General features: G+C 32.0%; 1 pseudogene; it reads right to left on the bottom strand.

Annotated features, from left to right (window-relative positions):
• Positions 1-26376, bottom strand: part of LOC114082002 (large ribosomal subunit protein eL6-like) — a 188154-nt pseudogene that overhangs the window by 118524 nt on the left and 43254 nt on the right.

The following is a 26376-nucleotide window of genomic DNA, read 5'->3' as shown; positions in this document are numbered from 1 at the left end:
AAAGGATTATAAGTTTCTTTCCCCAATTCAACTTTTAATAAACAGAATTTTCCCAAAGGGGATATAAACTTAGAAAACATTATGAGATATTTTATCTATTGTGTTTTCTCATAAACCATGATAAAAATGTGTTTTATTTATGGCCAATTATTGCTTTTGCATATTTTTTTTCATATTTGAAAATGATTTATGTCAAAATGGAAGTTAAGGAGAAAAAGCACAACATTCTCTTAAAGATTTATTAAATATTTGACTTGCGAATATGTTTTTGTGTTTTTAATCTTGTGACCATTAAGAGAAATGGCAGAAATAAGAATAAACCATGATATTTCCTGAATTATATTTATATTTTCTATCACCTATGATTAAGGTTAATGGAAAGTTGAGAGATGTCGCATTAATACACATGCTGAAATTTTTCAACTTTGCATTATTTATTTATTTTTCTTAAAATATGCTGTCTCTCATTAGACATGTAATCTCACTTTTTTTCCCATGAAAATTGCAGTTTCATGAGTCAGTGCTGCTGCTATCCAATGTGTTTCTGAAGTACCTTGTGCTTAACTTCAATGCATTGGTAATACTTTACTTTGCCCATTTGGTTTCAGCTTTTCAGATGAACCTTGGAGTTAATTTATCCATTATCCATTATCCATTGTTTTTTTCCCCTTAGTTTTAAAAGAAATATTTCCATTCTGCCTATCCCAAGAATTCTGGTTTTATTCCATCTACTTGTATCAAAGTTAAGTCAGGTAAGCAGCAGTAATATCTATACAAATCCTGATAAAGTGTCACTATGGATATATAGTATAATCTCAGATTATTTGAAGAACACTTAACAATATAACCTATAGAAGAAAACGCAAAACATCCGGAAAGAAAGGATTAAGCAGAAGGGGCTGCAGAGCAGCACCTCCAGTAGGGGATGAAGCAGGTGCCTTGGAAGGAATGAAGCCACTGACCAATCTTATGAAAAAGTCTGTGGCAGATTTGAAGAAATCCAGCTTCATACAGGAGTCTTCAACAGGATACATCGGGTTGTCTGGAACCTTTTATGAAAAAAAAAAAAGAAAGCTCTGGAATTTATGAATCAGGCTCATGGAGAAAAATGTCCTCTAAGATATTAAACACCTGTGAATAAAATAGAGATTACTCACATGGAGATGGCCTTCCTGTAAACAAGAGTAGTTAATTGAATTTATGGCTTACAGACCCCAATGGAACAGTTTTCTACCATTGTTATTATAATAAATTATCCAAATTCATTTGCTTAAATAATTTATGTGATATATTTTGTGATATATTATGGAAATATTTTGTGATATATTTTGGAAATCTGAGGTAGGTCTCATGAAAATGAAGTCTCACTAAAACCAAGATGTCATCAGGGCATCTTTTCCTGTTGAAAGGCGCAGGCAGAGAACATGTCATTGCCATTTTCAGAAGCAGTTCTCTCTTTTTCTTTTTCTTTCTTTTTTTTTTTTTTTTTTTTTGTGTGTGTGTTAGTCCCTGGCCCCCTTTCTGAGTTGGAGGGAACTAAGCTGCCAAATGTAAAAGTAGACAATTAAAAACAAGCCAATGCGAGAGTGATGCATTTAATCACTTACTACAATTATATAAGCAAGAATCTGTAAATGGAGAAAGCTCCAACTTCCCCTATATTTTTTTTTCCTTCACCTGGCAAGTGTCATTTGAACTAGAACATATAGAGAGTATGTCCTACTGCTGATGGGACCCCCAATTGTAGGCTCTGGCATTTTGTATACTTTTTTGCAAGGGGCAGAGAGAGAAAAGAGGACAAGAAGAAGAAAAGTACAAGTACTGAGTCAGAGTCATGCAAGGTGTCTTCAAAGTTTCCTCCCCTTTCTTCCACAGGGAGCCCAGGCTGAGGCAACTGAGGAAGGACTCTGCAGAGAGATCTCTGTAGGAAAATAATAGTATATATGGAGCAAGGCCAGGGAAAGGGCCCTGAGTCTTCACTTACTTCAAAGACTGTAATGAACAGCTGTGCACCAAATCTAATATAGGGAAAGCAACTAGGAGGCTGCAGGTAAACTCCTTGTGATATAGATGATTGGCTCTGAAAACTCACACACAGGTTTTTTTGTCCAGAAGTTAGACAACTAATAACTCCTTAGAAAACTTCATTAAACTAGAATATTAATTTGTATTTTCAGTGTAAGGTAGCATACTGATTATATGTTAGCAGAAGGACAACCTTCACAAATGCTCCCATCCAGATGACATTTGACAGGTGGATCATTACATGGGGAAAAACAAGGAAAGTTTGGAGCTTTGTCCAGTTTTACACTCTTGAGTATACCTTCCAGTAAGTAATTAAAGGCACAAATCTAGAATTGGCTTTTTGGTTTTTCTGTTTTTGTCTTTCTTTTGTTTTGGTTTTTGGTACTGAGGATTGATACTAGGCATGCTCTACCACTGAGCTACATCCCCAGTCTTTTTCATGTTTCTTCTATTTTAAGACACAGTATCACTAAGTTGCTTCAGGCTTCACTGGGTTGATAAAGCTGCAATCCTCCTGCCTCAGGTTCTCAAATTGCTGGGATTATAGGCACGTGCCCAGCTGCCTTGTTGTTTTTACTTAGTTATTGTGACAGCTGGCAGCTCAGCTGTCTCCAGCTGACAATCCAGGATTCAGGGCACAGACATTGTGAGACCAATATTCTGCCTACCATTCCTAACATAATAATCTGGGGAAGAATTATTTATGAGATAAGAAGAAACTTGAAGATTTCAGTAGAATTTCCAGTTTCTTGTGATGCCTTGCATGCTATAAACAATGAAATTATTATACTGGAACGTATCTCTTGTTTATGGTAGTCTGTTTGGGCAATTTGATTCTCTTTGCTATCCTACCTTACTGACCAAAAATAACCTGATCCAAGATTGACATAACTCTTGGATTTTACCTAACAGGTTGATAAGTGTTCAAAAAGTTTCATATTTTGGAGAATTTGAGATTTTGACTATTTAGATTAGGAATGCCCAATGTGAGTTAAGTCTATGTAAATCCCAAACATGAAAAATGCCCACATTAGAAATACTTCCTGTCCCAATCATTTTGAATAAGAGATAATCAACCCACACTGCCCTCTTAACTTTGGGCCAGCTAACATAATGCCCTTAGTTTTCATAAAAAATGCCAGTAATATGTAACTGAAATTGTAGCTCTCATATGCAGTGTTCCTTCTTTCACTTCCTTAACTTATTTTACCCCCCAACATTTATGAATAGAATTCTATAAAATTTCATATGTTTTCTGGATTGCTTGATTTCTTATTCACTGTTTAATCACCAGTATTCAAAAAAGTTTCTGTCATATTGTAGACTAAAAATATTTAATAAGTTGCTAATACACATAGGGTAAACCAACTTTTATTTTATTAATATTTTATTTTATCTCACAATAAAATTTGCATTTATAATTATTATTTTCTGCCTTTTATATTGACACTAAGAAACCAGAGAGTTAAGGAGGACAGAAATATTCTTTTATCACCATGATTAATTATGTATTTGAAAATGGATATTAATTACTGTTATTTTAAGGCAAGAGAGCTGCTAATGTAAGAAAACTGTACTTAAAATAGATAAAGGAATTCAAATCTATATTTTGGTACAAGGACACCAGACATAATGATGAGTCAAGCTGGGTATTGGCAGATACTTCAGATTCAATACACGTAATAATACTGCAGAATTGTCTGGTATTTTTATCTACTAGGCCCTTTAGGCAAACAGTAGAATAACATAACTGTTTCATTGTTTAGTGTGGGGCCAGTAAAATGTTCTATACCCAAACTCAGCGAAAGTAGTTATAACAATACTTAGAGAAAAATTTAAAACTTTAATTGTTTATATTTTTTAAAGAAGTAGGGTATCAAAAACAATAACAAAATCTTCTACCTCAGTATCTTAACAAAAAGAAAAATCAAACAACTTCTATAGCCAGCAGAAAGAATACATAGCAAAATAGAGATAGATGCTAAACTAGGTTCAGTGGCACAGTCCTTTAATCCCAGTTACTTGAGAGGCTGAACCAGAAGGATTATGATTTCAAGGCCAGCCTTTTCAACATACTGAGATTCTACTGAAACAAACAAACACAAAACCCACAAAGCACTGGAAATGTTGCTCCAGTGGTAGAGTGCTCCTGGTTAGTTACCTAGTTCAGAACTAACTAACTAAGAATAAATAAAATATATTAATATTAATGAAATTGAGATAGAAAAAACAGTAGAGAAAATCAACAAAACCATAATATACATACATAAGAAATTAATTTAAAAATAACTATGGGTAAAATCCAGAAAAATCAATAGAGCAAAGGGAGCAGGGATGGGAAGAGGGAAAGAAAGGAGAGGTACTGATTGAGAACAAGATATATTCCAAGTTTGTATAATTCCAACATAATACATTCAACTGTCTAAAAGAAATAATATAAAATAAATAAAAAAAATTAAATTAGTGAATGTAAGTCACAGTAAAAAATAAATTAAAAAATCAGCAAAACAAAAAGTTGTCTTTTTAAAAAGTCAACAAAAATCACAAAACTTTAGCAACACTAAGAAAAAAAATGATAAAATAAAATTTTTAAATTATTAAAATTTTGAAAGTGAAAAATGTAAAAGGAAAAAAATACCATCAACCTTACAGAAATGAAATATATCATGAAGAAATATTCTTAATCACTGTTTGGAAAGCAATTAGATATCCCTATAAATGACTAATTTGAGTTTCTGAGCTTTAGATAAAAAAGACAAATTTATAATAAAACACAAACCACCAAAACTGAATCAAAAGGAGAGAGAAAGAGAGAGAGAGAAGGATAAATAGATTAGAAGAATAGAAATTGCATTAAATCTGTATCGTACTTTTGGTAATATGGTCATTTTGACTATATTAATTCTGCCTATCCAGAAATAAGGAAGATCTTTCTATCTTCTAAGGTCTTCTTCAATTTCTTATTTTATTTTTCTGTAGTTTTCAATATAGAGGTCTTTCATCTCTTTTGTTAGATTAATTCCCAAGTTTTTGTTTGTTTGTTAGTTTGTTTAAATCTATTGTGAATGAGATAGTTCTCCTAATTTCTCTTTTGGCCAACTCATCATTGGTGTATAGATAGGAATGTAACTGATTTGTGGGTGTTAATTTTATATCCCTTTACTTTGCTGAATTCATTTATAAGTTCTCAAAATTTTCTGCTGAAAGTTTTGGGTCTTCTAAATATAGAATCATGTTGTGGTCAAATAGGGACAGTTTCAGTACTTCTTTTCCTATTTCTATACTTTAATTTCTTTCTTTTGCCTAATTGCTCTGCCTAGAGTTTCAAGGACTATGTTGAATAAGAACAGTAAAAGATAGCATCCCTGTTTTGTTCCAGTCCTTAGGGGGAATGCTTTCATTTTTTCCCCACTTAGAATGATGCTGGCCTTGGATTCAACATATACAGGTTTTAAAATATTGAGGTATGTTCCCCTATCCCTAGTTTTTCTGGTGTTTTAGGCATTAATGGATTCTGAATTTTCTCAAATGCTTTTTCTGCATCTATTGAGATAATTATGTGATTCTTGTCTTTGATACACGGTGAATTATATTTACTGATTTCCATGCATTGAACCAGCCTTGCATCCCCACAATGAAACTCACTTGATCATGGCACACTTTTAAATATGTTTTGTCTGTAATTTGTAAGTATTTTATTAAGAATATTTGCATCTATGTTCATCAAGAATATTGGTTTGAAGTTTTCTTTCCTTGATGTGTCTTTGTCTGGCTTGCTCTCAGGGTAATACTAGCTTCATAGAATGAGTTTGGAAGAGTTCTCTAGTTTTATATTTCATGAAATAATTTGAGGGTAATTGGTGTTAGTTTTTTGAAGGTCTGCTGGAACTCAGCTGAGAATCTATCTGATCCTGGGTATTCTGTGTTGATAGGCTTTTGATGGTATCTTATATTTCATTGCTTGAAATTGATCTGTTTAAATTTTCTGTCTTCTGATTCAGTTTGAGTAGGCAATATGTCTCTAGAAATTTGTTGATATCTTTAGTTTTTTCTGTTTTATTGGAATATAAATTTTCAAACTTTTTTTCTGATTATTGATTTCAGTAGTGTCTGTGGTGATGTTTCCTTTTTCATCACAAATTTTAGTAATTTGAATTTTTCCCTCTCTCTGTTAGCTTGACTAAGGTTTAATTGATTTTATTTATTTATCGTCAAAAAACACAACATTTTATATATTTTTTAATTTTTTTATTTCAGTTTTATTGATTTGGGCTCTAATTTTAATTATTTCCTGTCTTCTTCTGCTTTGGGTATAGATTTTTCGCCCCTAGGGCTTTGAGTTTTAATGTTAGGTTATTTATTTGGTGACTTTCTACACTTTTAATGAATGAGCTTAGTGCAATGAAAATTCCTCTTAGAACACACTTCATATTGCCCCAGTGAGTTTGATAAGTTGTGTTACTGTGCTCATTTATATCTAACATTATTTTTTATTTCATTTGCTATCTATTGGTTATTGAATAGTGTATAATTTAGTCTCCAGGTGTTAGAGTAGCTTCCATTTTTTATTTTATCATTGATTTCCAATTTTATTCATCTATAATCTGATAAAATTCCAGTGGCCTCCTTCATAGTAATAGAAAAAGCAGTCATAAAATTTATTTGGAAAATTAAGACGTATAGAAAAGCTAAAACAATCCTTAGTGAGGAAAGTGAAGCAGGAAGCTTCACAATACCAGACCAGACCTTAAATTATACTATCTATAGTAAAAAAAAAAAAAAAAAAAAAAAAAAAAAAAACCAGCATGACATTGGTACTAAAAAAGACATGAAGACCAAAGGAACTGAATAGAAGACACAGAGACAAACCCTAATAAATACAGTTATCTCATACTACATAAAGGCACTATAAAAAAAAAAGAAAGAAAAGAGTTTACTAAACAAATGGTGCTGGGAAAACAGAAAATCCATGTGTATCAGAATGAAACTGAACCCTGATTTCTCACTTTGTACAAAACTTAACTCAGAGTAGATTAAGGACACGTCAGTTAGACCAGAGAACTTGTGCATATTAGTAAAAATACAGGCCTACCTCTTCATCATATCTTCTAAGAACCACCTTCCTCAACAAGAGGAAAAAACGAAAATCAAGCATCAATAAATGGATGATATCAAACTAAAAATCTTCTTCACAGCAAAGGAAACAATTAAAAGTGTGAAGAGAAAACCTACAGAATAGGAGAAAATCTTTGTAACCTGAACCTTAAATGGAGCATTAATCTCCAGTATACATAAAGAACTCAAAAAAAAAACAACTTAACACCCAAACAACAACAACAATAACAACAAAAAACAAATAACCCGATCAATAAATGCGCAGAGGAACCAAACAGGAGCTTCACAGAAGAAGAAGCACAAATGGTCACAAAACATATGAAAAAATGTTTAACATCTCTACCAGTTAGAGAAATGCAAGTTAAAATCAGACTGAAATTCCATCTCACTCTAGTCAGAAAGGAAATTAAAAAGAATACAAGTAGCAATAAATATTGGTGAGGATGTGGGGAAAAATGTTCACTCATAAATTGCTAGTGAGTCTGCAAATTGGTGCAGCCACTCTGGAAAGCAGTATGGAGATTCCTCAGAAAATGGAATGAAACCACCATTTGTCCCAGCTATCTCACTCCTTGGTATATACCCAAAGGACTTAAAATCAGCATAATACAGTTATACAATCACACTAATGTTTATAGCAGCTCAATTCACAATAGCTAAGCTATAAAACCATCCTAGGTGCTCTTCAACAGATGAATGGATAAAGAAAATGTGGTATATATACACAATGGAATAGTATTCAACCATAAAGAAGAATGAAATTATGGTATTTTCTGGTAAATGGATAGGTCTGGAGACTATTATGTTATATGAATTAAGCCAGTCCCCCCAAAACAAAGGTCAAATGTTCTCTCTGATATGTAGATTCTAACACACAACAAGGGGAGGGGATGAAGAATAGAATTTCAGTGGATTAGAAAACAGGAATGAAGGGAAGTCAGGGAGTGGATGGAAATAGAAAAGACAGTAGGATGAATTGAACATAACTTTATTATGTTCATATATGAATGCACAACCAGTATTACTCTACATCTTGTACAACCAGAAGAGAGAGATCCTAATTAGAGCACAATATTCCATGTATGTGTAGTATTTCAAAATATACTCTACTCCTCATGAATTTATAGAAAGAACAAATAAAAAACAAGAAAAAAGAAGAGAATGTATTAGTAATTTTTAAAACTCCTAGAAAGAAAAAAACAGGCCAAAACTCTTTTACTTGTTAATTCTATAAAACATTTAAGGAAGAATTTTATACCAGTTACTCATAAATGTTTCTTAGAATATATCAAAGGAAAGAATAATACCCAACACATTTAATGTGACCAGTGTTATTCTGATATCAAAACCAGAAAAAAATCACAATAAAATTACAGAACAGTTTTTATGAATAAAGACACATTCTCAACAAACTAAGTGATACATTTAAAAAAATTATACAGTATTACCAAGTGAAATTTATTTACTCATTTGGAATGCAATATTGTTTGGCCATATGAAAATTAACTAACGAGATAAAACATGACAATAAAATTAAAGTCAAACTCAAGGACATTTTAATAGATGCAGAAGGATTTGACAATACCATACATCCAACAAGGAGAAATTAAAGAGAACATCTTAACACTACAAATGGTGTCTATGAATTTCCTACAGCTAATATAATTCTTAATAGTCACGGATTGGATGCTTTTCCCTCATTTCAGATCAAAATATGGATATCTTGTCAGTTGTAGTGGCTTACTCCTGTAATACCAGCCGCTCAGGAGGCTGAGATAGGAGGATTACAAGTTCAAGGCCAGCCTCACAAGTTAAAAAGGCCCTAGGTAACTTAGTGAGACCCTGTCTTAATATAAAAAATGAAAAAGACTAGGGATGTAGCTCAGTAGTAAAGTGCCACTAGGTTCAATACCCAGTAACAACCCCCCCCCCCAAAAAATATGAACGCCCTCTGTCAACACTTCTATTTGACATTCTAATGGTTGTTATAGCTAGAACCACCCAGGTCAATTAGATAAGAAAATGAAATAAATAGAAAGGAAGAAATGAAACTGTCTCTATTCACAAATAAAATATCTTGTATATAGAAAATTCTAAAGATCAACTAAAAATTGTTAGAACTAATGAATCAATTCAGCAAGGTTACAGAATAAATAACAAGATAAGAAATCAATTTTAAAATAATGAATGATCCAAAAATTAAATGAAGAAACATCTCCTTTTTTAGTAACATAAAAATTCAACAAAAGAGCTGAAAATTTTTATTGAGATGATCACAAATCATTGTGGAAAGAAGTGAAAGAAAACCTAAAGAAATTGGAATACATCATTTATTAATTGGTTGGAAGACAATATCATTGAGAAGGTAATGTTTTGCAAATGGATTTAAGTTTAATGCAATCCATATCTAAACTCTAGTTGGCTTCTTTATAGGATGGGACAAGTTCAATCCATTCTATTATATATATATATATATATATATATATATATATATATATATATATATATAATTATAAGTTATCTTAAATAGCTAAAGTGTTCTTGAAAAAGAAACACAAATTTGGAGGACTAATACATCCCAATTTAAAACTTTCTGCAAAGGTACAGTAAAGTACACAGTACATTTACTTGCATAAATATAGCTAAATAGATCAGCAAAGTAGAATTGAACAGCCAAAAATGAATGCTCACATTAAATGAAAAGCCAAGTCTGCAATGGCAATTCAGTGGAAGAAGTAATGAGCTTTTCAATAAATGATGCTTTGAAAAATTCATATCCACATGCACTAGAAAAGTTAGCCCTTCCCTCACTCCATTTACAGATACAAACTCAGAGTAGATCACAAGCATGAATATAAGAGTACCAACTATAAAACTCTTAGAAGAAAACATAGAAATAAATCTTTGTGAGCTTAGGTTTGGAAATTTCTTTTTAGATATAATACCAAAAGGAGAGTCAACAAAACAAAAATAAGCAAATGGGACTTTATCAGAATGAAAATGTTTTTACGGCAAAAGACATCACTAAGAAAATCAAAAGACCATCCATACAACTTAAGAAAATATTTGAAAATCATGTAATAAGAGACACTTATGTAGAACAAATAAAGAATTCTTACAGCTCAGAAATATAAACACAAATAAACAACACAATTAAAAATGAAAAGACCATGAATAGATATATGTCTGAAAGTTACACATAAACATCCATTGAAATATGCAGAGATGCTGAATTTCAGAAGCCATCAGAGAAATGAATATCAAAATCACAATGAAATGTGACTTAAACACAGCATGATAGCCATAAACAGAAAGGCAAATAATGACAAGTGCTGACAGGAAGTGGGAAAAATGAAACATTCATGTACTGCTTGTAGGAATAAAAAAATGTGGCACCAATTTTGGAAAACATTCCATTATAATTGTCACAGGAGAGTTTTTTAAAGTAGGTACTATGACAGTAGTCAGCAGGTACAAGCTCTGTCTTGTTCCACCAGTGCCACTCCAGCCACAGTAAGAATTCCTTAAAAAAATACAAAAATAATCCAAATTTTCAATTTAGCCAATCATTTTATATAATTTACTATGAAAGATACTAAGTAGCAAACTAGTCTGATTTTCATTTTCGCCTTCTTTTTCTTACCACTCTTTGGGGTAGGTGCTAATAAAAAGCAAAAATCATAAATGGCAAGCATATGTAAAAAGAAGGCAGTGAAATGAAATAATTCACAGGTGCTATTATTAGTCCCTGAGTAACTGAGAAGTGAACAAAATGGTGGTTGAAATTACAACCAAGAGGACATTAATGACAGCCGAAGGTAAATGGTCTTTTTTTATGAAATAATTTTAATGACACATTTTTTTCTACAAACCGTTAATGGGTTGCAAGATATTTTTTCTCCAAGATCCCATTTTACATACACACACAAACAACACACAAAGTACAATATACACACATTGCACATATGGATGTTGAATGTAATATTTTCTTGACTTTTGAGGGTCTCTAATAAAATAACGTGCAACAATATACCAGAGCATAGTGAGTATTCCCTATATGAAGTGAAAAATTTATGAGCATCATCCCCTTAAGTGCTAAGCTGTGACTCTTAAAAAATTAACACTTTATCCATTCTGGATAGAATAATGAATAAAATATGGCTTTTTTAAGCCTAGAGAATGGGTTCAAGCATGATTCTCTTATAATTAAGTAATAAGGTCATAACTTATAATATTTTTTCACTGGGTTCCATAAAACATTACAACAACCACACTGCCTCTGCAGCTGCTAATTCTTCCTGGGAGACTGATGAGAAGAACAAGGGGTAGAAATCAACTAAAAACATAATCTCAGAGTCTACATTTGTGCTAGTATTTGAAAAGCATGGAAACAGAGATGGCTCAAGAAAACATGGCAAAATAAATGATGTATAGTTTTTAGTCACCATTTCCAGATTTATTTTCTGAATATTTTCTATATTGTAGTAAAATTTCAATTGTATATAATAAATTATGAATGTGTATGTGTGTGTGTGTGTGTGTGTGTACAATAAGCACATAGCACCTTTAAGCTACACACACACGGTATGTAGAAAACTATTTTGTCAATTTGATTTTGTAAAACTTACCACATTTCCTCTTTCACACAGACTGAAAACTCCTTTTCATCATGCTTCATACCTATTTTATCAGGCATTCTGTTGTTTCTTAACAGTGTAATTTTATTTCTTTCCCAGACAAGGAACTGTGCATTTCTTGAGAGCAAGGAATGTCTTATTTACTCTATCACAACTTGTAATATGAGGCCTATTATATGAAAAATGAATAGCATATGCTACTTCTAAAAGAGTACTAGAAAAATATTTTACAAAAGTTCATTTTTAAATATAAGACAACAGTGAGTACATCAAATATAAAATGCATTGTTTTTCTAATCTTTCCCATAAAGATAATAAAACAGAAACACTCTATCATGGATATTTTATGCCAGAATTGTTTACAAATTGTTTGCTAGAAAAATAGTCTGACTTTTGAATTTTTATCAACAATAACTTCAAATGAAATGTAACATATATTGCAATTTGAAACATATCAGTATAGTAGGGTTTTTGTTACTGCTGCTGTGGCTTGTTTATTTGGTTTTATTTGTTTGTTTGTTTTGCAGGACAGGGGTTGAATCCAAGTCCTCATGCACAATAGGAGCTACACTTGCTGACTTATTCACTTTTAGAATTGTGGTAAGAACACTTGACTTGAGGTATATCCTAATAAAAAAAATTAATCTACAGTTCAGTATTGGTAAGTATCCAAAATGCAGGTGAAATAGAGAAGATCTAAATAAGTGAGAAAAATATCCATGTTAATGGATTGAATGACTTCAGAATCTTAAAATGGCATTATTACACAAATTATTCAATACATTCAATGCAGTTTTTATCCAAAAATGGACTAATTAATTATCAAAGTCATATGAAAATTCAGTAAATGTAGTATAACCAAAACAACATTGAAAAGAAAATACAAAGTTGAAGGATTAATAATTCTCAAATTCAACACTTTCTACAAAACTAAAGTTTTAAAGATACTGCTGGACTAGTATAAACACAGACATATATATCCATAGGACAGAAATTTGGGAGGAAAATACTGGAGAAAATATTTGTGAGTTAGAGTTAAGCAACTCTTTCTTAAATGGGGCATAAAAAGTACCAGTAACATAACATTGACAAATTGAACATTGTAAATACAGTTTATTCAAATGATATCTAGTGAAAAACTAGTTCCTGAAAATGGCAGAAAAGATCTTCCAGTAATCATCACCCTACAGACACACATCAACCATCCATGCATCAAGCTGTCTTTATAAGGATTAAAGAAACCTGTTGAAAAGTTCCTGATTTAGTCTGACAAACCGAAATGAAAAGTTGAATAAGGCAGGAAGAGAAGTTGCCTACCTTCCCCTGTCCCAGCTCCAAGTAGCCCACAGTGGAGAGAGAGGCTTCCCACTTGGGAAAAGTATAAGGAATACAGTTCAAACCTTAGATTTTAAACCTAATAAGAGGTCTACTATGGTGAAACATGATCTTGGGTAAAACCCATTGGGCCCTTCCACTGGCCAATACCCACAAATTGAGCCACTTGAACTGTGTTTCCAGGTAGTAAACATTGTCTTTACCACCGTCTCCAAACCTCAAGCAGCAGAATGGGAGGGAAACTCCAAGAGGTAGGGAGCAGGATAAGAAAGATAGCATAAGACTTTGCCTTAGGGCTGAGAGTCAGGCCCAAAGTGACACCCCACACCATGCAGAAATCAAGACCTATAGCCAGGCCTGAGTTTGCAGACAACTCTAGACCTGCCCCCAAATAAAGTGGAGACCTATGCACTGGTGGGACAGATTTGAGTTTTGCTCACCTTGTAATGGGACTGGGGCAAATAAGTCTTCCTAATCCATACGTTATACAGATCCTTGTGACTCTGAGAATCATGCACAACACAGGTTAATATCAGTCTGAGCATCCAAGGAATTGTCTCTTCTATCCGTTCCCCTACCTCAGGCAATATGGCCTTTCCCACACAGAGCCTTTAAACCTGTCTCAGCACCAAGCAGAACATTATATCCCAGTAGGATAAAACATGTTTTGTTTCCATCACTGCCAACTGTGGCATGGATCTACATACATCCCTGAGGCTATGCAGGTCCTCCCAGCTATGACGTTCAGATGAAATCCAGCTTAGTACCAGCTTTGGGGGCCAGGAGTCTGGCTTCACCAATACTGCCCTCAGATGGCATGGCCTAAAGGTTAAAAAAAAAAAGAGTAAGAATAAGACTTTGCCTTTAAACTTAGTGTTGAGCTGGCAAAACTCAATTCTGGAAGAACCCAATGGCTCCTACCCCATGGCTACCCACACATAAAACTACTGAAACAGCCTCATTGACAGAGGAGATGTATAATTCCAGTCTATCAAACTTCCATTCTAGCTAGCATCACTGAGGTTATTGTAGGGTTTGGGGGCACAAGTAGGCAGGACATAGCAGTTTAGGCTTTAATCCTCTCCCAGTGCTGTATTTGTCTTAGCAGGCTTTGAAGTAAGAAATGTCTCACATGTTGGTGGTGTCTGTAGTCACAGACATGACATAGGAGCCTGGAATGGTCCCTTCACAGTAATTCTGTCCAGAGTGAGGCATAATCATGCAGTTCCTGATCACAAGCAGATGATTTTGGACAAGATATCTGGATCTATATGAGCCTCAGGAAAGGATGGAGACAGATAACCCTTTCCAGGAATTTTACCAGTTTGTCTAGGAGAGAATAACTGTGGGTTTGGAACAAATATGGACTTGGTTTTCCACCTAGTGCTGAAATAGTGACAGAACACTAACATTAGTCTAATGGAAAATCTGAACTCAGGGACTTATTTAGTGTTGCATAATGAAAGTTAAGCTAGTATCACATGAAATAGACTACTTAGAATTTCTGAGACAACACATACACACACATACACACACACATACACACACACAGACACACACACACATTACAGAAACTGAAATAAGTTCATAATATTTTAACACATCAAGTTTCAAGAACTTTCATGTAAACATTAACTTACCTAATAGTTGAATTAAAGTTCCAGGAACTGATCAGATAATAATCATTATAGAAGAACTCTCAGATGAGGCATTTAAGACAGTTGTTTTAAAGGAACTCAATGATATTCAAGACAATGCAGAGAGCAAAGATTACATACTCTAGCAGGGGAATTTAAGAAATAGAAGAAATTTCTTTTACAAATCAAACAGAGGTCCTTGGACTAAAAATTACCCTCAGCAAAATTAAAAATAAACATAAAGCATAAATAGTGATATAGATCAAACAAAACGGAAGAGTTAGCTCAAAGACAGGCTATTTGAATACATACAGTTGAAGGAGGGAAAAACACAATGAAGAAGAATAAAGTAAACTTAGGGGAATTTTGATATAGTGTTAAAAGGGCAAATATTTGGGTTATTGAGACTTAAGAAGGACATGAGAATGGTAAAAGAGTCATAATGGCAAACTTCTCAAACCTAGAGAAAGATACAAATATTTAAAGAACAAGAAAAATAAAAATTAATAAGTGAGCTGTATGTATCAAAAGATATAAACTCACTGTTAAGATTAATTATGAAAACAATTCAGATTTTTTTAAATATTTTAAACAGAGTACATAAGCCATTCATATATTTAGTAAGATCAAAAAGCAGAATTAAAATATTAACAACTATATTAATATCTTAAGTGATAGGCAATATAGAAAGAAGTACAATGGGATATTAAAATTCAAAACATAATAAGGAATGGAGTTGAAATATGGAGATTTTTAAAATTAGGATATTTTCTTTCTTTCTTTTTATTTTAGTTTCTTATTGTTAGATCATGTTGAGTTGTAATTATTTCAAGATAGATTTTTGTAATTGAAACATATTTTTGTGATCTTTGTGGTAACTATAAAGCCAAAATGTATAATGAACTAAACAACAACAACAAAGTAAACAAAGAACCAAAAAAAAAAAAAACAAAACAGAAAACACAGCTACTGGTAGAGTAAATCAATTAGAAACAAAAGAAGATTCAAAGAGAGGGAGAGAGAAAGAAAGCAGCTACAACAAAATGAGAAAACAATTTACAAAATGACTGTAGTTACAACTCACATATTAACAGTCACCTTAAATATAAATAGTTTAAATTCTACAATTAAAAAAACACAAAGTAAATGGAAAAAAATGAGAACCAAATGTATGTTACTTATAAATTTACTTCACCTTTAGGGTTAGTAATGAAAGTGAGAGGATGAGAAAAAATATATATATCCATAAGAAAGTAGGAGTAGATGTATTAAATAAAATAGATTTTAAATCTAAAGCAATAAGAGAAAATCAAACGTCATCACATAGTGATAAAAGGAGATCCTGTTTCAGAGGAGGAAATAACAATTGGAAGTATAAATGCATCCATTACTAGCACAACAAAATGCATAAAGTAAATATGAATAGATCTAAAGGAGACATAAACTACAATGCAATAACTTTAGGAACTTTAACATCCTACTCTCAGCAATGGGCATATCATCCAGAGAGAAAATCTACAAAGAAATTAGAGTTAAGTCCTACCTTAGATCAAATGGACCTAATGAACATTTACAGAACATTCCTTTCAGCAGTTACAGAATACATCTTCTTCATCAATACATGGAACTTTCTCCAGAATACATCATATGATAGATCACAAAACCAGTCTCAAAATTATAAACAAAAATGGAATCATATTAAATGTCTTTTCTGACCATCAGGCAATAAAATTAGAAATGAATAACAAGATTAACTTCAGAAAATATAAATGCATGGACATTTAACAACCTTTTATTGAATGACTAATGGATAAAAGAAAAAATCAAAAAAGGATATTTTTAAAAATCAGCATTAGAGTTTTTTTTTTAGAAATTAGCTCTTACACAAATAATGAACACATCTCAAATAAACAACCTATTGCTGAATCTATAAATAGTAAAAGGAAAGAGTGAAGCTCAAAGCAGAAATACAGAAATAGAAATTTAAAAATACAAAGGATCAGTGGAATAAAGAAGTGGTTCCTGAAGAAGGTAAATACAATAAGACACCATTAGCTAGACTAATGAGGAAAAAGAGGGAAAAGATAAAAATAAATAAAATCAAATAAAAGTGATAAATTACAATGGGTATCACATGAATAAAAAAGATTGTTAGAGAATTTTATGGACAAGTTTACCCACATGCCATAGTCCGGCTGGGTTAAATAACCGAGAGGTGACAAGAAACTTGAAGGTTGAATCGGGAACTACATTATTGCGAGTGAACTCAGCAGGGACTGAGCAGGAACTCAAAGTAGCAGGCACCCAAGATAGCAGGAGCCGCTTCTCTGCTGGACAGCAGAGGTATATATACTTAACTAATTACACACAGCTTATCTCAATTAACATAAACTAGATACAGAAGTCAACCAATAAGGAATCCTCATCATCTTAATGGCTCGCTGGCGTTGCTTCACAGACCACTCCTCCTGGCAAAGTGCTAGGCGCCATCTTGACTTGATTTCAGCCCTCAACACCCACAAATTTTATAATCCAGAAGAAATGGCTATATTCCTAGACACACATACCTTACCAAGATTCAATCATAAAGAAATAGAAAAGTTAGAGAGACTACTAACAAGTAATGAGGTTGAATCAGTAAGATATAGCCTTCCATCAAAGAAAATCCTAGTACCAGATGGCTTCAGTGTTAAGTTCTAACAAACATTCAAAGAATTGCTACCAATTCTCTTAATTATTTAAACAATCAAGTGTGAATAATATTTATCCCAGGGTTGCAAGGCTGGTTCAACATACACAAATCAATAAATGTGATATATCATATCAATAGAAGGAAAGACAAACCACATGCACATCTCAAGAAAACCAGAAGCAGCATTCAATAAAATTTGTCATATTCTCATAATAAAAATGCTGAATAAATTAGATATAGAAGGAGTGTATCTGAACATAATGAAGGCAATTTATATTAAGCTAACAGTTAATATTATGCTGCAGGGGTAAAAGTTGAAAAACCCTCTAAGATCTGGACCATAAAAGGATGTTCACTTTTGCCATGCTTACTAAAAATAATTTTGAAAGCACCAGTTAGAATAAAATTCATGCAAACCAAAAAATAGAAAGTCAAATGGTTACTATTTGCAGTGACACACTCTTATATATAGCAAACCCCAAAGATTTTGCCAAATCTATTAGAACTAATAAATGAATTTAACGAATTTGTGGGATACAGGATGAGCACACAAAAATCAGTAGCATTATGTCAGTAGGCAATTATCTGAAATAGAAATCGAGAAAGCAATCTCACAATAGCTAAATAAAGAAAGAAGAAAAAGAAAGAAGAAAAGCACTAGAATTTTTTTTTTAAAAAAGAGATGAAAGATCTCTGTAATAAAAATAATGAAATTCAAAGGAGCACCAAAAAGTGGTAAAACAGTCACGTTCATTTATTAGAAGAATCAGTATTATTTAAACATCTGCACTTCCAAAAGCAACTTACAGATTGAGTGAAAGCCTTATCAAAATACCGAAGGTATTTTTCACAAACTAAAATAACAATTCTAAAATTTATATGAAAGTACACACATTAAAAAGAAAGAAAGGAAACAAACAAACAAATAAAACAACCAAAGCAATTGCAAGCAAAAAGTACTAAGCAGAAAGCATATCTGTCTTCAAAACATACTGCAGTAATTGAAACAGCATGACATTGGCAAAAGAAAGAACACATAGACCAATGAAACAGAATAGAAAGCCAGTAAGTTAGACAACATATATAGCCAACTGTTTTTTGACAAAGGTCACAGAAAGACAACCTTTTCAATGAATTTTTTTTGGGAAATTGAGTATTCACATGCATTTAAAAAAAAAAAAAAGAAACTAGATCCTTCTCACAAGATATAACAATCAACTTACAATTCATTAAATAATTTAATATTACTTAATACTATAAAACCAAGAAAAAATAACTAGGCAGAAATAATTTAGGACTTTGGGATCAACTTTTTTTTTCTTTCAGACCAGATACCAAAAATACAGGAAACAAAAAGGAAAATAAACAAATTGGACTTTTTCAAACTAAAAATCTTCTGCTTAGAAAAGGAAATAATCATTAGAGTGAGGAGTTGACTTATAGAATGTAAGAAAATTTTTGCAAATTATATATCTGACCCACGGTTAATATCTGAAATATATAAGGAATTTTAAAACCTCAACAGCAAAATGATGCTAATAATAGCCCAATTAACAATGGGCAAGATATCTAAATAGACTTTTCTCAAAAGGATACATACAAATGGTCTACAAGTATATGAAAAACAATGTTCAACAGCAGTCATCATCTACAAGTATATGAAAAGCAATGTTAAACTAGTCATCATCAATAAGCTGTAAATTAAAATCACAGTAAGATATTACCCCACTCAAGTAAAAATGGTTATTATTAAAAAGAAAATATGTAGCAAGAGCCAGCAAGGGTGTGGAGAAGAGAACCCTTGTGCAATATTGGTGGGAATATGAATTAGTGCTGCCACAATGAAAACCAGTTTGGAGTTTCCTCCAAAATTGAAATTAAATCACACTAAGATCCATCAATTCCATGTCTGGAAATATATCCAAAGGAAATTGAAATTAGTACATCAAAAAGACAGTTGTATTCCCCATATTTATAGCAGCTCTCTTCAAAATATCCAAAAAAATAGAAACAACCTAAGCAGATGCATGAATAAAGAAAATGGGTTTCATACACACATTGGTATACTGTTCCACCATTAACAACAGAATGAAATACTGTCATTGTGGCAATACAGAAAGAATTTGACATCATTATGTTAAGTTAATTAAGTCAGGCACAGAAGATGAGTACCATATAATCTTCCTCAAGTGGAACAAAATTGACCCACAGAAATTGAGTGTACAATGGTGGTTACCACTGGCTGGGGAAACTGCATGGGGGAAAGTTTATCAGTGTACTAAGTTGCAATAGGATATAAGAAAGAAGTATGGTTTTCTAACTTGTGTGCACAGTAAAGTGTTTAAAGATAGCAATAACATAGTATAAACTTCAATAAGCTGAAAAAATAATTTGGGATGTTGTCACCATAAAGAAATGATAAAGGTTTGAGGAGATAGAAATGTTTAATGGTATCCAAACATGAACACACTCTCTCCTCTCTCTCCCCTCTCTCTCTCTCATATATATATATATATATATATATATATATATATATATATATATGAAAAATATATGCAAAATCATCACATTATTTGACTAATATATAAATTTATTATGTTTTATGTTGTAATTAAAAATATATATTCAAGCCAATTCAATATTTCTGAGCCTGTTATCCCAGGGCTCAGAAAGCTGACACAGGAGGATCATGAGTTCAAAGCCAGCCTGAGCAATAGTGAGGTGCTAAGCAACTCAGTAAGACCCTGTCTCTAAATAAAATATAAAAAAGGCTGAGGATGTGGCTCAGTGGTTGAGTGCCCCTCAGTTTAATCCTCAGTACCTGCCCCCCAAAAAAGTATATACCTATCATGTACCAATTAAAAATGACAAAAGTGGGGAAATATTCCAAAATCTTATATTTGATAAGGCACTTATATCTAGAATATGTAATAAGCACTTGCCTTTCAATAATATATTAACTAATTTTAAAATGAGTGAAGTTCTGAATAGATATTTCTCCAAAGTACAAAAAAAGATATTCAACCATATTAGACTTCAGGAAAATGCAAATCAATCAGCAATGAGATATTACTTCATACCCAGTATAATTTCTATAATCAAAAGGGCAGAAAAAATTTGCTAGTAAATGAATCTAGAGGATATCTTGCTAAGTGAAATAAGCCAATCCTCAAACACCAAAGATCAAATGTTTTTGCTGATATTAGCAAGCTAAACCACAATAAAGGGAGAGGGGAGAAGAAAAGTTCAGTAGATTAGACAAAGGGGAAAGAAAGGAGGGGGCAGATAGGAATATGAAAGACAGTAGAAAAAATTTAACATATTTTCTAATGTATACATATGAAATTAACTAAGTGAACCCCACCATAGTGCCCACCCACAAGAATGAGGTCCTAATTAGAATAAGATATATCCTATGCTGGCATAATTTTAACAAAATTGATTTCTACTGTCATGTATAACTAAGAAGATCCAATAAAATAAAATCTTAAGAAAAGGCAGAAAGCAAGTGTTCAACATGATGTAACTAGAACTTTAATATATTGTTTGTGGGAATGTAAATGACATTCTATTTGTTAAAACTCTCCAGTAGTTCTTCCAAAGTTTAGTAATGTATTCACAATATGTACCAGTAATTCTACCCCTAGACATATATTCAATAAAAATTTTTAAAAATGACATACAAAGGTTTTTTGTATGAAAGTTATAGATGAATTATGCATACTAGGCAAAAATCTAAAAAAATTATCAAGTGACTTATTAATAAATAAAATGTGATATATCTAAGCAAAGAAGAGCATTTGGCAATAAAAGGGAGAAGTGAAGATATATGCCACCATGTGAATAAACATCAAGAACATATAATGTAAAGTAATTCCATTCACAAAAGATCATACATTGAATTACTCCATTCAGGTTAGATAAACATATAAAGGCAGAGAGTGGATGATATGCTGGGTTGTACTGTGGGAGTTTGGGGGATTTAATTTGGAGTAATTCACAATGAGTATTGGATTTCTTTTAGGGTGAAAACATTTAAAATAAATTGCAAAAATAGTTATAGAACTCAAAAAAAAATACTGAAAACCAATAGATTATGCACTTCAAATGAATGAATTATATCATATGTGAAATGTATCTCAATAATTGTGAAAAAATGTAAATGAAAAAAGCAAGAGCTAAATACAAATGATGCATACAAAAATGAAAGTCATTTTGAATGGAGAAGGTACAGAACTGACTCACATTAAACTAAGTTTCTTAGATTTTATGTACCTGTGAATCAACACTTAGATGGAAATCCAATAGTCACTGAAGACAATGCTTAAGGATATGCAAAAGAAAGAGAGTACTGGAATCTACATCTATTAAGGATAAGAAAGACCTACTGAGATGCAGAGGTTTGGTAAGTAGACTAGGAAGATTCTCGCTGAAATTTTATTAATCTAAAATCCTAACTCCATTTTGTTGAGCTTGGTTATTAGTTTCCTTTATCCATCTATCCTACTCCCTGTGGTAATTTAGTGTGAAAATAGGTGGAAGATTTCCTTCTATAAATCTCTTTTTGAAAAATAATACCGACTATCGACAACTGGGAATTTTGTTGAACTAATGAGGACAGAAAGTATAAAAAGATAATTCACTTTTAAACATTTGATTATTTGAAATTTATGAATTCTCAGCATTTAAAATATTCACTAACCTTAACATGGTATTTTTCTGGAAACACTGAGGACATCATACTAATAGTTAGTTTATGTCTATTTTCTAATCATTAACTGTGCATTTTATGGTGAGTGTGTGATGGAATTCATCCTGTAATCTAGCATATATCTACTTATCTAAGAAGAACATAGTTTATTTTTTACTTCAACCTTATATCCCCAATCTTTTATAAAATTTTGTGCTATATTCACATTTGTACAGTACTGATCATCTCACCAAGATCAAAAAAGTCAATTCTATTCGTAATCCCTGCCTGAATGTCGCTAGCTCTATATGATTCAATAAAATCTTTTAACTCTGGACAAGTTCCTTTGGATGTTTGTTCTTTTTCTCAAAATCAGCTAGCACTAAATAAAAAACAGCCTTTTGTCCCTCTCATTCAAAATCCTTTCCATGTTTTCTCTATTTATCTTTCTTGCATAATTTTGTTCCTGTTCTTTTGTTTATATCCTTCCTACCTCCTGCCTTCTGTGACTTTCTTTCCTTCCTTTTCTTCCCTTTCTCCCTTTCTATTCTCTGTCTCTCTGTCACACCTTTTTTTTTTCTATTACTGCATCTTTTTTGGTGGGGAGGGAGTATCTGGGATTGAACTCAGGGGAACTCAACCACTGAGCCATATCCCCAGCCCTATTTTGTATTTTATTTAGAGACAGGGTTTCACTGAGTTGCTTAGCACCTTACTGTTGCTGAGGCTGGCTTTGAACTCACAATCCTCCTGTCTCAGCCTCCCCAGCAGCTGGGATTATATAACCAACCTGGCTCTATGACCGTATCTTTCTTTTTAACCATATGATACTTCTCCCAAATGGTTTTAAAATGTTGGATAACTTGTAACTGTAAATGTCCTTGTAAATATCTATTCCATCACCAATCCCTCCTGACATGTAAATGTGTTCCCTGAGGTTTGCTCCCTGAAAATGGCCTTCATAAAGGCTCACTGTGATGAAGAGAGACATGGGACTGAATGCATAGGTATTACACTGTGTATTTCCATTTCTGCAACCCAAGCTACATTAGGTCCACATTACCTAAAAATTTCTGTCTTGGTCTCTTTTACAATGCTCTCACTGAATACTACACACTGGTAATTTATGATGAACAGATATTCATTGGATCACAGTTCTGGAGCCTAGATAATCTAATATCAAAGTGCTGGCATCTCTCAAGGGCCTCCTTGCCATTGTAACATGGTGGAAGGTATCATATGGCTAAAGAACAGAAGGGCAGGAAGAGAGAGGGAGAGGGGGCTGAATTTGTGCTATTATAATGACCAGAATTCCATCCATGGAGCCTGTACAGTCCAGTCACTTCCCAAAGGTCCCACTTCTTAAAAGTATTCCTATAGCAATTAAATTCCAACATTAGTTTTGAGGGGACAGACATTCAAATCATGGTACTTTCTAATTAATCTCTGTATTTGCACTCCATTTCTCATTCTTGGACACTGCTTTAACTATTCAATCATTATCCAAAATATTTTAAATATATATTAATGGTTACACATCACAAAAAAATTAAGCTCAAATTACTTATGGCATTTAAATCTTTCACACTCTCACTTCTATTAATCAGGCATGATTCTTATTTTTACATAATAATAACCCTTTCTGCCAGGTTCCTTTATGAATAAATAATTAATTAACAGCCATTTTCTAAGGTTTATCTCCATTAAACCTTTTCTTGTCACACATTTTGGACATTTAATACTAGCTCCACCTCTATGAAATTTTTCCATGGATTAGATTATTTTATTTATTTATTTTTAGTAGCAAGATTACCAGTGTAGATGCTGACATTTAAAAATGAGATTAATATTGTTTATTTCCATACATTTTCCAGAGGAGAGTACATGTATTTCTGAGTACATCGCACACATTTATCACCTACTGTCATTGATGGTTACCTAAGTTAGAATTTACCTGCCATTTGAACACATCTAAACAATCATTCATATATATATATATATATATATATATATATATATATATATGAATGATTAAATATATATATATATATGAATGATTAAATATATATATATATATGAATGATTAAATATATATATATATATATATATATATATATATATATATATATATAATTATAAGAGAATGAAGTAAAGATGTAAGCTTTGAACTCTGATAAACCTGATTCAAATTGCAATATTATTAAGTATATTGTTGTGACATTTGAATAATGACTAACTCCTCTGAGTTTCTTTTTCTTCATCTTAAAACAGAGATAAAAGTATAGATTTTCCAAGTCATTGTGAAGATAAAAGTAAACAGCAATATTATATCAGCATTTCCATTTCCAGGGTCTCTTTTGAATGGTTAAAAAAGATGTTCATTACTACATTATTATATATTGACAATGTAAAAACATAAGGCTTTTAATATAACAACATAAAATGTTACAGTAAATAGATTCCTAAGGGCTGGGGATGTGCTCAATGATAGAGAGCTTGCATAGTACAAATGAGGCCCCTAGGTTCAATCGTGGAACTACAAAAAGAAATAGTAATAATAATAACATGAAAAATAAATGTCTAAACTTTAACATTTACCCACTAAGACTATTAAGAAACAACTTTTTCAAACTGGCATTTAAATTAGTGACTTTTTGATTTCAAAATATGAGATCATATTATTTAGGCAAGCTGAAATCCTAATTGTTTTTTAATACTTGGGAAACTGGTCTAAAATGTAGATTAATCCTTAATGACTAAAAGCTACATCTGTGTAGAATTTGTCTCACTCAAACTTACATTTCCCCTATCTAGGTGGCTTTTCAACTATCACACACTTTGTGCAAAAAGCAATAACTTATATTGACATTATCTACATCCTGTGTGTCTTTATTCAATTACAACCCACCTCAAGCAATTTTTTTTTCTACACTGCATTGATTTGGTTTTATTTTTTTGTTAACTTTTATTCATTCCTTCCCTTTAGTACTCTTTAATTCCAGATGGTACATCAAGATGTGTCTACTGATTTTTTGTACAAAAATCTCTCACAACCAAGAACAGTTATTTGAGTATCTAGCAATAAGCCAGGATGCAGAGAAATTATTCTTTAAATATACCCAAAGCACTAGTATTGGAAAAATTTGGGTAATCTTACCTTACATGAAAATAATTTAACACTGGAGTGAATGGATTTCAGGTCCTGTTTTTTGGTTCTTAGAGGCAAGTTCATGGGATACATAAAAAATAATTTAAAAATTACCAGACCTTGATATAAAATCTGTCACTATCATTCTCTTGTTTTGTAATTTTGAAAAGGCTTTTGCCCTCAGAATGCTCATCTATATAAACATGTTATATCATTACAATAGTATCATAACTAATTATTAAGATTGTGCTTGGTACCACTGCATTCTTTAGGAATAATTCATTGAGTCCATAGAAACTTTTGATTAAATTAATAACATTTCAAAAAATAAGATTACAGAAAATTAGATTAAATTTGACCAAGAATATTTTAAATGAATGTTATTAGATTTGTTTCTATATTCTTATAATTTATATATAATGTTGATATTTTTAATGAAAGTGGGTGAATTACGGCTTATCAGAAAATATATCTTAGTGACAAATAGTCTAAGTTAAAAAAGAAAAAAATTGTAATGTGATCAGATTTTTTTTGTAGTTATCTAGTGTTTAAATGAGCTTATTCTCAAAAATCTTGAGGACTGAGTTACTGTAATTAGTGTTCACGTACAACGAATTTACACTGGTTCATTCTTCACATTTGACAAATGGTGATTGTTTGCAACTAGAATGAGTACAATTGCTTTGTATTTACCATACATAAGTTTAATGGTTAGCTTATCCCCCTTTATTGGAAATCCATTGTAATCTATACATAATGGACATAAAGTGCATCCAGGAAATGCATTCTGATTATATGCTTTAAGTAGCTATACCCTAAGGACTTAAATATATTACAATGCACAGTAAACAGAAGTTTAATCATTCAAAGGAATTAGGAAGTTTCCAGAAACAATATTTAGCAAGATGTCAGGGCTGAAATAAGAGGACAGACACAAGTAAATGAATATTTGACTCTCAGTATTCAATTTTCAATACATAAGGACAAAAGATACAAAAAATAATGTAAAATTATCTTCTCAATTATGTCATTTTTAAGAAGTGCAAATTTGCAAATTCCAAATAGAGCTAGCTGAAATGCACAAATGCAAATATTGA

This window comes from Marmota flaviventris, chromosome 11 (assembly GCF_047511675.1).
Source record: "Marmota flaviventris isolate mMarFla1 chromosome 11, mMarFla1.hap1, whole genome shotgun sequence".
Taxonomy (NCBI): domain Eukaryota; kingdom Metazoa; phylum Chordata; class Mammalia; order Rodentia; family Sciuridae; genus Marmota; species Marmota flaviventris.
The sequence above is the reverse complement of the archived record's forward strand: the minus strand, read 5'-3'. Positions and strand labels throughout refer to the sequence as shown.